The sequence below is a fragment of the Hypanus sabinus genome, chromosome 25 (assembly GCF_030144855.1).
Source record: "Hypanus sabinus isolate sHypSab1 chromosome 25, sHypSab1.hap1, whole genome shotgun sequence".
NCBI classification, from domain to species: domain Eukaryota; kingdom Metazoa; phylum Chordata; class Chondrichthyes; order Myliobatiformes; family Dasyatidae; genus Hypanus; species Hypanus sabinus.
The window spans coordinates 17767166-17781402 of NC_082730.1; the positions used below are offsets into that span (position 1 = coordinate 17767166).

General features: G+C 42.7%; 2 protein-coding genes across 5 annotated transcripts in view; one reads left to right on the forward strand and one right to left on the reverse strand.

Annotated features, from left to right (window-relative positions):
- LOC132381062 (nuclear transcription factor Y subunit alpha-like) overlaps nucleotides 1-4517 on the reverse strand; it is a 52628-nt gene extending 48111 nt beyond the window's left edge. For 2 of the 4 annotated variants that reach the window (XR_009507907.1, XM_059950228.1), the window contains exon 1: nucleotides 4363-4517. The gene's annotated coding sequence lies outside the window, so the exon portion shown is untranslated. Of the gene's footprint in view, nucleotides 1-3901; nucleotides 4151-4260; nucleotides 4291-4362 lie in introns of those variants that run through there. The other 2 variants (XR_009507910.1, XR_009507908.1) reach the window with 2 other exon arrangements.
- The window catches only part of LOC132381063 (ras-related protein Rab-21-like), a 119301-nt gene that overhangs the window by 83275 nt on the left and 21789 nt on the right, over nucleotides 1-14237 (forward strand). The gene's annotated exons all lie outside the window — the stretch shown is intronic.

Below are 14237 nucleotides of genomic sequence, written 5' to 3' on the forward strand. Positions count from 1 at the left end.
GATAGGCCAGATGAGTAAGTGGTAAAAGAGCTGGTGCAAGGATTCAGGTTCTTGTATCATTTGGATCTCTTCCAGGATCCAGGCTACATTAACAAAAGGGATATGTTTCACCTGAACCAGAAGGGGACCACCATCTTAGAGGGACAAGCAACACACACAAAATGCTGGTGGAATGCAGCAGGCCAGGCAACAGTTGACGTTTCGGGCCAAGACCATTCATCAAGACTAACTGAAAGATAGTAAAAGATTTGTAAGTGGGAAGGGGAGGGATAAAGCTAAGAGCTGGAAAGTTGATTGGCAAAAGGGATACACAGCTGGAGAAGCGAAAAAATCATGGGACGGGAGACCTAGGGAGAAAGAAAGGGGAGGGGAGCACCAGAGGGAGATGGAGAACAGGCAAGGAGTGATTGTGAGAGGGGGCAGAGAGATAAAAAGGAGGGGAGGGTAGAATAATAAATAAAGGGATGGGGTAAGAAGGGGAGGAGGGGTATTAACAGGAGGTAGATAAATCAATGTTCATGACATCAGGTTGGAGGCTACCCAGATGGAATATCAGGTATTGTTCCTCCAACCTGAGTGTGGTTTCATCTTGACAGTAGAGGAGGCCATGGATAGACATATCGGAATGGGACAATTTGCTTTTGCTACTCGGGAGGGTTTAAACTATATTGGCAAGGTTAGGAGAATGAGACTTGAGAGAGCAAAGTTAATAAGACAGCCAAGTGTGGCAACCAAAGAGTGTAAGTATAGCAATCAGGAAAGCTATGTTTACAATAAAAAGGGCAGATAGGATCACTGGCTGAAATTGCATATTTTTCCAATGCATTTAACTTAAGGCACAGAGCGTGGAATACCTTGAGGAAATGATATATCATGGGCATAACAGATGTGATCAAAAGAAGCTCAATGTTTTTGGATACTAGTACCTTAGGCATGACAGAGGAACAAACAGGCATGAAAGGGGTGTTGCCTTTTTGATGAGAGGCTATAACAGCTGTGCTTGGAGAGAATACTCGAGAGATAATTTGGGTAGAACTTAGAAATAAGAGGGTGTTCACCTTCATACAAATATTATAGGCCCCCAAATAGGTCAGCGAGAACTGAGGAGCGGATGGGTTAAGATATTATCCGTAGTTGTGAAGATGGTATGGTAGTCCTAATAAGGGATTTCAAAGTATTGACCGAGTCACCCAGAAATTAAAGGGCATAGATGCAACAACATTTGTGCAGTGCATTCAAGACAGTTTCCTCACGCAGCGTAAAGAGAATCCTACCCAGGAAGGAGCAATACCGTACCTCCTCTTGGGGAGCAAGATGCGCTGAGTAACTGAAGTGGCAGTTGGGGAACACTTTAGCTTCAGTGACCACAATTCTATTAGTATAAAAGTAGCTATGGAAAAAGATAGACCAAGTCAAGGTCACAGGTTAAAGTCTTGAACTGGGGTATGATTAACAACGCATTGGGCAAGATCTAGTTGGGTGACTCTTCTCAAAAGCAAAGGAACGATTGGCAAGTGAAAGGATTTTAAAAGGATCATATCAAGAATCCAAGGGCAACATAAGGTGAAGGGTAGATATATCAGGTTCAAGAAACTCTGGCTGATGAGACAGAGGTTCTCATAGGGAGAAAGGAGGAAGCATACATTATACAGCTGGTTATGAATGAATCTTAACATTAAAAAAGTTTTAAGACCAGGTTTAAAAGGAAAATCAAGACTGCAACAAAAAAAAGCTACAAGGTGGATTTGACAGACAGGGTTAAAGATTACTTCAAGAGGTTCTTTCATTATATTAAAAGGATGAGTAGGGATTGACCAGGTCCTCTTAAAAACCCATTAGGGCTGCTCATCTGTTGTGGCACAGTAGATGGGTAAAATTTCTATTATCTATTTCTCAATGTTTTCTAAGATCATAGATGCCAAAGAAATGAGCATAAGTACCAATTATATGCATATAATGAGAAAGGGGGTATTTGCAGCCTTGAAGCACATTAAGATGGGTAGATTCTCAGAGTCAGACCAAATGCACTCCCTGAAGCTTATGGGAGCTCAGGAAAGAAATCGTGGAGGTCCTTGATGAGATCTTTACTTCTTTGTTAGCCATTGGCAAAGTTCCAGAAAACCAGAAGGTGGCTAATGTTGTCTCATCATTCAAGAGTAGCAAGGACAGACACAGGAACTACTGGCTGGTGAGCCAGGCTTCAGTTGTGGGGAAATTACTGTGAAAGGATTGCTTACTTCAGATCTCCCTCGTCTGCTCTTTTAACCCCAGAAACAGCACTATCTTTTTAAAGTACTTTCCCAAGCAACCACAAGGCTTGAAACACCTGTTACTCATCCAACTTCATACCTTCGCACAAGCTAAGAAAGCAACAATTCACTTTTGCATACTGCTTTTGGGGTATTCACAATATGGTCTCCATTGTGTTGGAGAAACAAAATGCAAACTGGCTGATCATTTTATGGGCTGCCTGCACTATCTACAGGAATGGCCCCCAGCCCCAAACTGCCTATCACTTTAATTTTTCATCCTATTCTGTTCTATGATCTGCAGTACCATTATAATGGAGCACAATTTAAGCTGGAGGAAAAAAATCTAGATTGTTATTCAATTCTCCTTGGAAACTTGCTCTTCTGTCTGTATTAAAACTGACCATTTTTAAAATCAATCAGCCAGCTGAGATCTTGGCTGTTTTTCTTCTCTTCATTAGCGAAGTCTGGCCAGCTGGGCATGTCCTACTGGCCTATTAGCTGCACAAAGCAGCATAATGTGTAACTACTAAATTAACCCATTTCAAGATATGTTCTTTGTACTACTCTTTCCTCTGACACTGAAAACTAACTTTCTTTCCTAGGCCCAAATAGTCTTAGATCTGAAATGCCAAGTATATTTAACTTACCAAAATGTTGCCAGACTTACTCAGTGTTTTGAGCATTGCTTTTCTGTTAAATTTCCAGCAACCACTTTTTTTTTTAAAAAAGAGAACTCAAATTCTTCCCCCATTTGAAAGGATGAACAATTCTAGCTTGAAGTGTCCGAATTTAAGTTTTCTTTAACCTCAGTGACGTCACTGAGCTTGTGAAATTTGACCATCCACAGCATTTTAAGCCATGGAGCCTTACCATTAAGACGGGTCGGTGGACTCCAGGTTATAAACCCCTGATCCAAAGTATAAACAGCCATTTAGAGTACAATTACTTTGTGCTGTACACATATTCAGAACAAAATTAACAGGGCACTTGGAAAGAATTCAGAAGTTTAATAGACAACATGCACCTTCATTGTGGATGCTAGTTCAAAAATTAGCAAGAAAGCAGAACAGTCCACAAATATAAATGTTTTACTTGCATTTTAAAGATCTGATGGCACCTCATTTTAGCATAAAAATACATGGGAATCTGTTATTGCAGTTTGTTACCCATCCCTGTCACAATCTTAATTTATCCTTTCAGCCAAAAAGATGCAAAAATTCATATTCTTCTACACTTTCTAACACAAGGCTTTCAACACCTTACTCAAAAACCGTATTAAGTTATTTCAAGTACAACATCCCATAACCAACAATACTTGATTCAGCTCAAGCTAAAGTTGGCGAAAATTCAGATCCTTCGCATTTCGTGCATTAATTGTGGCCACACAATTTGCACGCACATAATTTGTCTTTGCATTTGTCAGGCGCAGGAAGAGGCCAAAAGCCCGTGGAGGGGCTTGCGGGGTGTTGGATAGCTAGGCCAGAGTGCCCTTTTGGAAGTAGGAAAGCTCGGACAAACACGGATCAATAGCGAATTAGACTGAGTGTGGACCCATAATTGGTGAGTGCAGGCAAGGGCTCCTTCCTCCACATCCGCCATAACGATCACATATACCATATTCTTATACGGAAAACTATCGCATTTCTCACCCCCCACTGTAATAAACATTAACGACTTGTTGACTTTCTTCGCCCCTCTCCTCACTTCCTCCACGCCGGGGGCCGCCATTTTCTCTCTCCCCCTCCCCAAAGCTCCCCGCAATTTTCGGAAGTCGCCCGGGCGAGTCGTACTGACACCGAAGCGGGCGCACCGCAGGAGACGGACTGAACTAGGCGAAAAGCGGCCTGCAGGAACGACGGCGATCACGAACGGAGGAGAGGAGGGGAGAGAGAGAGAGAGAGAGAGAGATAGAGAAAGAAAGGCGAACAACTGTTTGGCGCCAACCTCCACCTTCCTCTCTCTCGTTAACTCCACACCTTCTCCGCCCCCCTCCCCTCACCATTCAAACCTGGGGTCCGCCAGCCACATCACTGCCTGCTTTCCCCGGCTCATTCCCATTCCCTGACCAAATCTAGCTCTCAGCCTGTTGGCAGCAATTTGCCGGACTTACCCCGCGCTTTTGCCCCTCTGATTGGCTCCGGTATTAAACACAATGCCCCGGCGGCGAATAGGAACGCAGCAGCACAAAATGGCGACCAACGGCGAGCAAGCCTTCTCCTTCGTGAAACCGTTTGGTGCGCATGCCCGCTCCGAACCGGCGGGACGGTGGCACTACGCCTGCGCGCCCTGTCCGAGCCTCCACGGGAGCTGCGGCCGGAAAAGGGACAGCTGTAGGCATGCGTAGACGTCACGTGAACACTTGCTGAAGCCCAACGTTGCCTATTGAAGGTGATTTCCCCGTCTGAAATAAGAACGAAAGTTGGGCAGCAGGAGGAGGAAGTTATTTAATATTTCCCCATTAATAACTTAACCAGAACTTCTTTCCTGGAAGTGTGGCTCTCAATTTGAATTTGGCCTCCTTTAGTTAAATTTAAACTTTGGCTCTGGTGCCTTCTATCTACCTATCACCTCTCAGTTTCTTCCTTCACTCTCCCTTCTCTTCCCCCCCCCCCCCCCCCTCACCTGGCTTCACCTATCACATTTCAGCTTAAACTTATTCCCTCTGCTTTCTTATTCTGGCTTCTTTGTCCTTCTTTTCCAGTCTTGATAAAGGTTCACAGCTTGGCTCTTTATTCCTTTCCATAGATGCTGCTTTACCAGCTGAGTTCCTCCAGCATCAACTGCTTTTCTTTCTAGTAATTTTAGATAAGCATGTTGTTATCCCTCCCACCATTGGTGCCACCTCCAAATTGTCCTGTTTCAGTAATTTTGCCCTGTTAACACCCTTTTCATTTTAACCTATTGCAGTTTGTCCCACCCCATCCAATATTCTCTCTGCATTTTTGCAACATGTTTTATCAATAACATTTCTAAATTATATCTGTGACAGTCACTTTGCTTTTCTCTTCACAGGTACTGTCAGATTTGACGAATATTTCCAGCATTTCTGTCCAGATACTGGAAATATTCAAACTACTAATGAGGAAAATTGCATTTTGGGATGCTGTAATCCTTATAGGCAAAAGATAACTAGTGGTTATGCATCAGGTTCTGATAAACCCACTAGTGCCAGAGGCTTCTCACCCTATACTGTTCAATCTGATCATATACATTCTTCCCATTGAATTAATTGCATTGAATTACCTCAAACCTTTAACAAAATGACTGATTACTCATCTTGGATGCAAGACAAACCTATTCAGTTTGAAAATTGAGAATATTACTCAAGTGAAAACTGGTTGTTCACCATGATAGAGATGCTAAGGTAATTAATCGCTTTTGAAACTATCTTGCGTCCTAATACCAAGTTCCTATATTGCTGTTGCTTTATCCTTAGATAAAGAGAAAATGGAGCTTGCAAGAACTCCATTTTTGTTGGGTTGTTTCTTTGATTTCCATCTGATAGCTTCTGGATTTTTGCCAAATGGCCTAATTCTGCTCCTCTGTCTTATGGTCTAATAAAGGTTATGGAGAAAATGCAGGAGACTGGGGCTGAGAAACGAAGTGGATCAGCATGATGAAAAGTCAGAGCAGACTCAATAGGTCGAATGGCCTAATTCTGCTGCCATGTCTTATGATTTTAATAAGTCACCTGGACCAAATGGACTATACCCCAGGGTGCTGAAAGAGGTAAATGAAGAAATTATGAAAGTATTAATAATGATCTTTTGAGAACCTTCTTCTGGAATCGTTCCGGAAGACTGGAAAATCGTAACTGTCAGTGTTGTTGCCAATTAACTGTACCCTTAAAAACTTGCAATCATTCCACAATTACGTTTTATTTACTTGTACACAAGGAGAACAACTTAGCTCCTGTCATCAAATTGTTCTGAAATTTGAACAAAGACTGACACTTTTACACAGCAATTCACCATTTGGATACAGATAACCTTATGAATGATTAAATTCCTTAATTTGCAAAGGCTATGATAATACAGGTATTAATTGCCAATAGAAACTCCACACCAAAGGCCAATAATACTTAAGAATTAGTAGCGTAATTGAACAATGATAGGTCTCACCGTAGAATCCTTCTTTTGCCTCCTTGTCTCAGTATGTCAAATGACTCCAGTCCCCTGCTGTGCAAAGGGAAACTAGGTTCTTTAAAGACCTTTCCTTCCTGGGCTGACTGCACACTGTCTATAAACTTTCCTTGCCTGTACACTACTTTAACGCTTGCCGTGCTGCAACTTCCACACCATCCAATCTTTAAGAAGGGAGGGAAGCAAAAGAAAGGAAGTTAAGAGTTCATTATTAAGGATGAGGTTGCAGGGTACTTGGAGGCACATGATAAAATAGGCTGAATTCACTGTGGTTTCCTTAAGGGGAAATCTTGCTGGACAAATCTGTTGGAATTCTTTGAGGAAATAACAGGCAGGGTAGACAAAGGTGATTCAGTTGATGTTGTTTACTTGGATTTTCAGAAGGTGTTTGGCAAGATGCCACACATGAAGCTGCTGAACAAGACAGGAATCCATGACATTAAAGGAAAGATATGAGCATGGACAGAAGATTGGCTGACTGGCAGAAGACAGACTGGGAATAAATACGAAGAGGTATTTCTCGTAGGCTGGTGGCAATCATTAAAAAGAGAGCTTCGCAGGTATTTGTCCATTGTACGGGGCCTATCAGCGATGCCAACAGAGCTCTGCGAACTAGATAAAAGTACAGAAGGGAAAGGGGAGAAGGGGAGCGGACATTAGCATGAGTAGGCCAGTGGCGAGAGTAGAAGTGGTAGGTTTTGACTCAAGAGGCTTTGGCTCAGAAGAGGCATCGGATCTATGTAAAGCGTCTGTTAAGGTTTCCTTTTTTTCTCTCATTTACTGCACCATTTAAATGGCTGTGGTATGTTCTTTGTGCCAGATGTTGGAGGACTGGAAGACCCAGAGTCTCCTGTGGAACTACATCTGCGTGAACTGCATCTGGCTTTAGCTCCTTGAAGACTATGTTGGTGATCTGGAGCAGCAACTGGATGACCTTCGACTTGTGTGAGAGAGTAAGGAGATAATTGATCAAAGTTACAGGGAAGTGGTCACCCCGGAGCTGCAGGAGGCGAGTAGCTGGGTGACTGTCAGAAGAAATGGAAATAGGCAGTTAGAGCAGAGCACCCGTGTGCGCATTCCCCTCAAAAACAACTATACCGCGTTGGATACATTTGTGGGGGGATGACCTCCCGGGGGAACACCAAGGAGACTGGGTTACAGTCACTGATCATGGGTAGGTGGTGAAGAAGGGAGCAGTAGCGTTAGGGGACTCAATAGAGAGGGGAACAGACAGGAGATTTGGTGGATGTGAATAGGATATCTGGATGGTATGTTTTACTTCCAGGTGCCAGGGTCAGGGATGTCTCAGATCACATCCACAACATTTTGGAGAGGGATGGGGAGCAGCCAGATGTCTTGGTACATATTAGTACCAATGACATAGGAAGGAAAAGCAAAGAGGTCCTGACAAGAGAATTCAGAGAGCCAGGTAGAAAGCTGAGAAGCAGGACATCCGGAGTAGTAATTTCTGGATTGCTGTTTGTGTCACATGCCATTGAGGGTAGAAACAGAATGATTTGGCAGATAAATGCATGGCTGAGAAACTGGTGCAGGGGGCAGGGTTTCAGGTTCTTGGATCATTGGGGAGGTGTGACCTGTTCAAAAGTGATGGGTTGCACCCAAATTCAAGGGGGACCAATATTCTCGCAGGCAGGTTTGTTAGATCTATTGGGGAGGGTTTAAACTAATTTGCCAGGGGTGAAGGGACTTAGGATAGGAAGGATGGTAAAAAAGTAAAGATAAGTGTGCATTCAGAAGTGTCAGGAAGGGCAAGCAGGTGATGGGACTTAGTTGCAGCCAACATGCTGAGTATCAAAACATTAGGGATGCAGAATCAGAAGGGATAGCAAATAAGGTACTCAAGGTGTTGTGTCTAAATGCACATGGTATAAGAAATAAGGTGGATGTTCTTGTTGCACTATTACAGATTGCCAAGCATGATGTTATGGCCATCATGTGGCTGAAGGATAGTTGTAGTTGGGAGCTGAATGTCCAAGGTTTTATGTTATATGGGAGGGATAGGAAGGTAGGCAGATGGGGTGGTGTAGCTCTGCTGGTAAAGAATGACATCAAATCATTAGGAAGATGTGACATAAGATCAGAAGATGTTGAATCCTTGTAGGTTGAGTTAAGAAACTGCAAGGGTAAAAGGATGTTGATGGCAGTTATATACAAGCCTCCCAACAGTGGCTGGGAGGTGGACCACAGATTACAACGGGAGATAGAAAAGGCGAGTCAAAAGGGCAATGTTATGCAAGTCATGCGGTCAATTGGGAAAATCAGGTTGGTAATGGATCTCGAAAGTGAGTTTGTTGAATGCTTAAGAGATGGCTTTTTAGAGCGGTTTGTCGTTGAACCTACTCAGGTTCAGCTACACTGGATTGGGTGTTATGTAATGCACCGGAGGCGATTAGGGAGCTTAAGATAAAAAGAACCTTAGAAATCAGTGATCACAGTATGATTGAGTTAAACTTGAAATTTGATAGGGAGAAAGCGAAGTCTGACTTAGCAGTAGTTTAAGTGGAGTAAGGGAAATTACAGTGGTATGAGAGAGGAGTTAGCCAAAGTAAATTGGAAGGAGCTACTGGCAGGGATGTCAGCAGAGCAGCAATGGCGTGTGTTTCTGGGAAAAATGAGGAAGGTACAAGACATGTGTATTCCAGAAATGAAGAAATATTCAAATGGTAAAATAGTACAGCCATGGTGATAAGGGAAGTCAAAGCTATTGTAAAAGCAAAAGAAAGAGCATACAACAAAGCAAAAAAATTGTGGGAAGATAGAGTATTGGGAAGTTCGTAAAAATCTACAGAGAGCAACTAAAAAAATCATTAGAAGAGAAAAGATGAAATATGAAAGCAAGCTAGCAAATAATATCAAAGTCAATAGTAAGTTTTTTCAATATGTTAAAAGTAAAAGAGAAATTAGAGTGGATATAGGACCGCTAAAAAATGAGGCAGGACAAATAATAACAGGGGACAAGGAGGTGGCTGATGAACTAAATGAGTATTTTGCATCAGTCTTCACTGTGGAGGACACTAGCAGTATGCCTGATGTAGTGTCTGAAGGAAGAGAATTAGGTGCAGTTACTATTACAAGAGAGAAGGTGCTCAGAAAATCTGAAAGACCTAAAAGTACATAAATCACCTGGACCAGATGAACTGCACTGCAGGGTTCTGAAAGAGGTAGTGTTAGAGATTGTTGTGGCGTTAGAAATGATTTTTCAAAAATCGTTGGACTCTGGCATGGTGCCAGAGGACTGGAAAATTGCAAATGTCACTCCACTCTTTAAGAAAGGAGGAAGGCAGCAGAAAGGAAATTACAGACCAGTTAGCCTGACCTCAGTGATTGGAAAGATATTAAGAGTAAATTGTTAAGGATGAGGTCAAGTCAAGTCAAGTCACTTTTATTGTCATTTCGACCATAACTGCTGGTACAGTACATAGTAAAAATGAGACGACATTTTTCAGGACCATGGTGTTACATGACACAGTACAAAAACTAGACTGAACTATGTAAAAAACAACACAGAAAAAAACTACACTAGACTACAGACCTACCCAGGACTGCATAAAGTGCACAAAACAGTGCAGGCATTACAATAAATAATAAACAAGACAATAAGGCAGTAAGGTGTCAGTCCAGGCTCTGGGTATTGAGGAGTCTGATAGCTTGGGGGAAGAAACTGTTACATAGTCTGGTCATGAAAGCCTGACTGCTTCGGTGCCTTTTCCCAGACGGCAGGAGGGAGAAGAGTTTGTATGACAGGTGCGTGGGGTCCTTCATAATGTTGTTTGCTTTGCGGATGCAGTGTGTAGTGTAAATGTCTGTGATGGTGGGAAGAGAGACCCCGATGATCTTCTCAGCTGACCTCACTATCCACTGCAGGGTCTTGCGATCCAAGATGGTGCAATTTCTGAACCAGGCAGTGATGCAGCTGCTCAGGATGCTCTCAACACAACCCCTGTAGAATGTGATGAGGATGGGGGGTGGGAGATGGACTTTCCTCAACCTTCACAGAAAGTAGAGACGCTGCTGGGCTTTCTTTGCTATGGAGCTGGTGTTGAGGGACCAGGTGACATTCTCCGCTAGGTAAACACCAAGAAATTTGGTGCTCTTAACGATCTCTACCGAGGAGCCGTCGATGTTCAGTGGGGAGTGGTCGCTCTGTGCCCTCCTGAAGTCTCTTTTGTTTTGTTCACATTCGGAGACAGGTTGTTGGCTCTGTACCAGTCCGTTAGCCGCTGCACTTCCTCTCTAATGAGACCTATCACGGTCGTGTCATTCGTGAACTTGATGATGTGGTTCAAGCTGTGTGTTGCAGCACAGTCGTGGGTCAGCAAAGTGAACAGCAGTGGACTGAGCACACAGCCCTGGGGGGCCCCTGGGGCTGATGGAATACTTGGTGACACAGGTCAATACAGTACAAAGTCAGCATGGTTTCCTTCAGGGCAAATCCTGCCTGACGAACCTGTTGGAATTCTTTGAGGAGATTACAAGTATGATAGATAAAAGGGATGTAGTGGATGTTGTATATTTGGACTTTCAAAAGGCCTTTGACAAGGTGCCACACATGAGGCTGTTTACCAAGTTAAGAGCCCATGGTATTACAGGAAAATTACTAACATGGTTGGAGGCAGTGAGTGGGAAAATCCTTTTCTGGTTGGCTGCCAGTGACTAGTGGTGTTCCTCAGGGGTCGGTGTTGGGACCACTTCTTTATATGCTGTACATCAATGATTTAGATGATGGAATAGATGGCTTTGTTGCCAAGTTTGCAGATGATATGAAAATTGGTGGAGGGGTAGGCAGAGTTGAGGAAACTGCTAGGATGCAGATGGACTTAGACAGATTAGGAGAATGGGCAAGAAAGTGGCAAATGAAATACAATATTGGAAAATGCATGGTCATGCACTTTGGTAGTAGAAAAAAATGTGTGGACTATTTTCTAAAAGGGGAGAAAATCCAAAAATCTGAGATGTAAAGGGACTTGGGAGTCCTTGTGCAGAACACTGTAAAGGTTAACTTGCAGGTCAAGTCGGTGGCGAGGAAGACAAATGGCATGTTTGCATTGATTTCAAGAGGTCTAGAATACAGGAGCAAGGATGTGATGCAGAGGCTTTATGAGGCACTGTTGAGGCCTCATCTTGAGTATTGTGAACAGTTTTGGGCCTCTCATCTTAGAAAAGATGTACTGGAATTGGAGAGGGTCCAGAGGAAGTTCACAAGTATGATTCCAGGAATGAAATAGTTAACATACAAGGAATATTTGATGGCTCTGGGTCTGTACTCACTAGAATTCAGAAGAATAAGTGGCGGAGGGGGGGGGGGGGGAAATCTCATTGAAATGTCTCGAATGTTGAAAGGCCTAGACAGAGTAGATGTGGAAAGGATGTTTCCCATGGTGGGAGAGTCTAGGACAAGAGGGCATAGCCTCAGGATAGAGGGGCACTGTTTCAAAACAAAACTAGGGGGAAATTTCTTTAGCCAAAGGGAGGTGAATTTGTGGAATTTGTTGTCACATGCAGCTGTGAAGACCAGTTTGTTGGGTTTATTTAAGGCAGAGATAAATAGGTTCTTGATTGGACATGGCATCAAAGGTTATGTGGAGAAGGCCAGGAACTGGGATTGAGGAGGAGAAAAAAAAGTATCAGCCATGATTGAATGATGGAGCAGACTCGATGGGCCAGATGGCCTAGTTCTGCTCCTATGTCTCATGTCCCTATGGTTTGATAAAAGGGGCTTTTTCGTGGTTGGCTGCTGGTAACAAATGGTGTTTCACAGGGGTTGGTGTTGGGTTCACTACTTTTTAGGTTATGTGTCAGTGATTTGGATGACAGAATTGATGGGTTTGTGGCCATATTTGCAGATGACACCAAGGTAAGAGGAGCAGGTAGTGTTGAGGAAACGGAGTCTGCAGAAGGACTTGGACAGATTTGGAGAACGGGCAAAGCTGCAGATGGATCACAGGATAAGCAAGTACATTGTTGTCAACTTTGGAAGGAATAAAGGTGTTGATTATTTTCTAAACCGTGATCAAATTTAGAAATCAGATGTGCAAAGGTGCTTGAGTCCCCATGCAGGATTCCTTAACAGTTAACCTGCAGGTTGAGTAAGTAGTAAGGGAAGCAAATGCAATGTTATCATTCAACTCAGGAGGATTGGAATATAAAAGCAAGAATGCATTGCTGAGGCTTTACAAGGCATTGGTCAGAGCATACTTGGAGTACTGAGAGAAGTTTTGGACCGCTGATCTAATAAAGGATGTGCTGACCTTGGAGGGGGTTCAGCAGAGGTTTATGAGAATAATCCTGGAAACGAAAGTGTTGATAGATGAGGAGCTTTTGATGGGTTTGGGCCTGAACTCACTGGAGTTTCAAAGGGTGGCGGGGAGGGGGGTACCTCATTGCAACCTACCATGTACTGAAAGGTCTAAATAGAATATATGTGGAGAGCAAACACGAGGAAATCTGCAGATGCTGGAAATTCAAACAACACACACAAAATGCTGGTGGAACACAGCAGGCCAGGCAGCATCTGTAGGAAGAAGCACTTTGAAAGGTCTCAGCCTGAAACCTCGACAGTGCTTCTTCCTATATATGCTGCCTGGCTTGCTGTGTTCCACCAGCATTTTGTGTGTGATATATGTGGAGAGGATGTTTCTATTAGTGGGAAATTGTAAAAATGGAGGACCCAGCCTTAGAATAGAAGAATGTCTGTTTAGAACAGAAATGAGGAGCAATTTCTTTAGCCAGAAGGTGGTGAATCTGTGGAATGGCAGAGCACACTCAATGACTGAATGGTCTATTTCTGCTCCTACCTCTAATGGTAAGATAGAGGACTTCAATTATCACTTACTTCTCAAATCCACAACTGCAGCCATTCTGGAGTTTGGAATGCAGTAAAGAAATAGGCCCAATTTATAATTATGTGAATGATCATAATTGAGTTTTAAGCATAATTCCAAGATTTGATGAACACCTTGTCAGAAGTAGTATTGGGTTCCTGCTTAATTCTTTTTTCCATTCAGTCAGAGTTCACTTCAATTTGTTTCTGAATGGTAATTGACTTCTGTTTTATTGTTCATGTTTCGCTTGTCAGTTCTTTATTAGCTTCACCCTCTATTATGTACCTTAACTCCACTCATGAATAGATGGGCATCTAATCAGCAATTGAGCAAAACTCACTTCAAATCAACCTTCCCACAGATTCACCGCTCAATAAAGAAAACCTCAACAAGTTAGTAGTTTATATGTAGAGTGATGGAAATGAGTTTTTTTTTTGCAAAAAAAAAGCATATCCCATGTTGCAGAGCACAATGGCAAGAAAGAAGGGCTGGAACTGACTTCAAAGTTCAAAGTAAATTTATTATCTAAGTACATGTATGTCACCATTTGTAACCCTGAGACTAATTTGTGTATGTAATATGTACTTGTAGAAGTAAAAAAAATTAGTGTTAATTGATTTGAAAATTACGACAGTGCATTTGTGGATAGAGTTTAAAGGAATTGCTAAATAGTCACAGAAAAGTACAGCACAGAAACAGGTCCTTTAGCCCATCTAGTTAGTGCGGAGTCATTTAAACTGATTTAATCTGCTCTGGGACCATAGCCCTCCACATCCCTACCATCCATAAAGAGGAAGTGGATCAAATTAAGAAACTGGCATTGACTGGCTAGGCCAAATCTCCTCCTGTGATTTAACAATTCTAACACTCTAAGTTAGAGTCGCACCTAAGAATATAAGAAATTTAAACAGCAGTTAGAGTATGTGACCTCTTGAGCTTTCTGTGTCATTCACTGAGATCCTGGCTGATCTTATCATTCTCTTATCTAATTTTCTGATTGT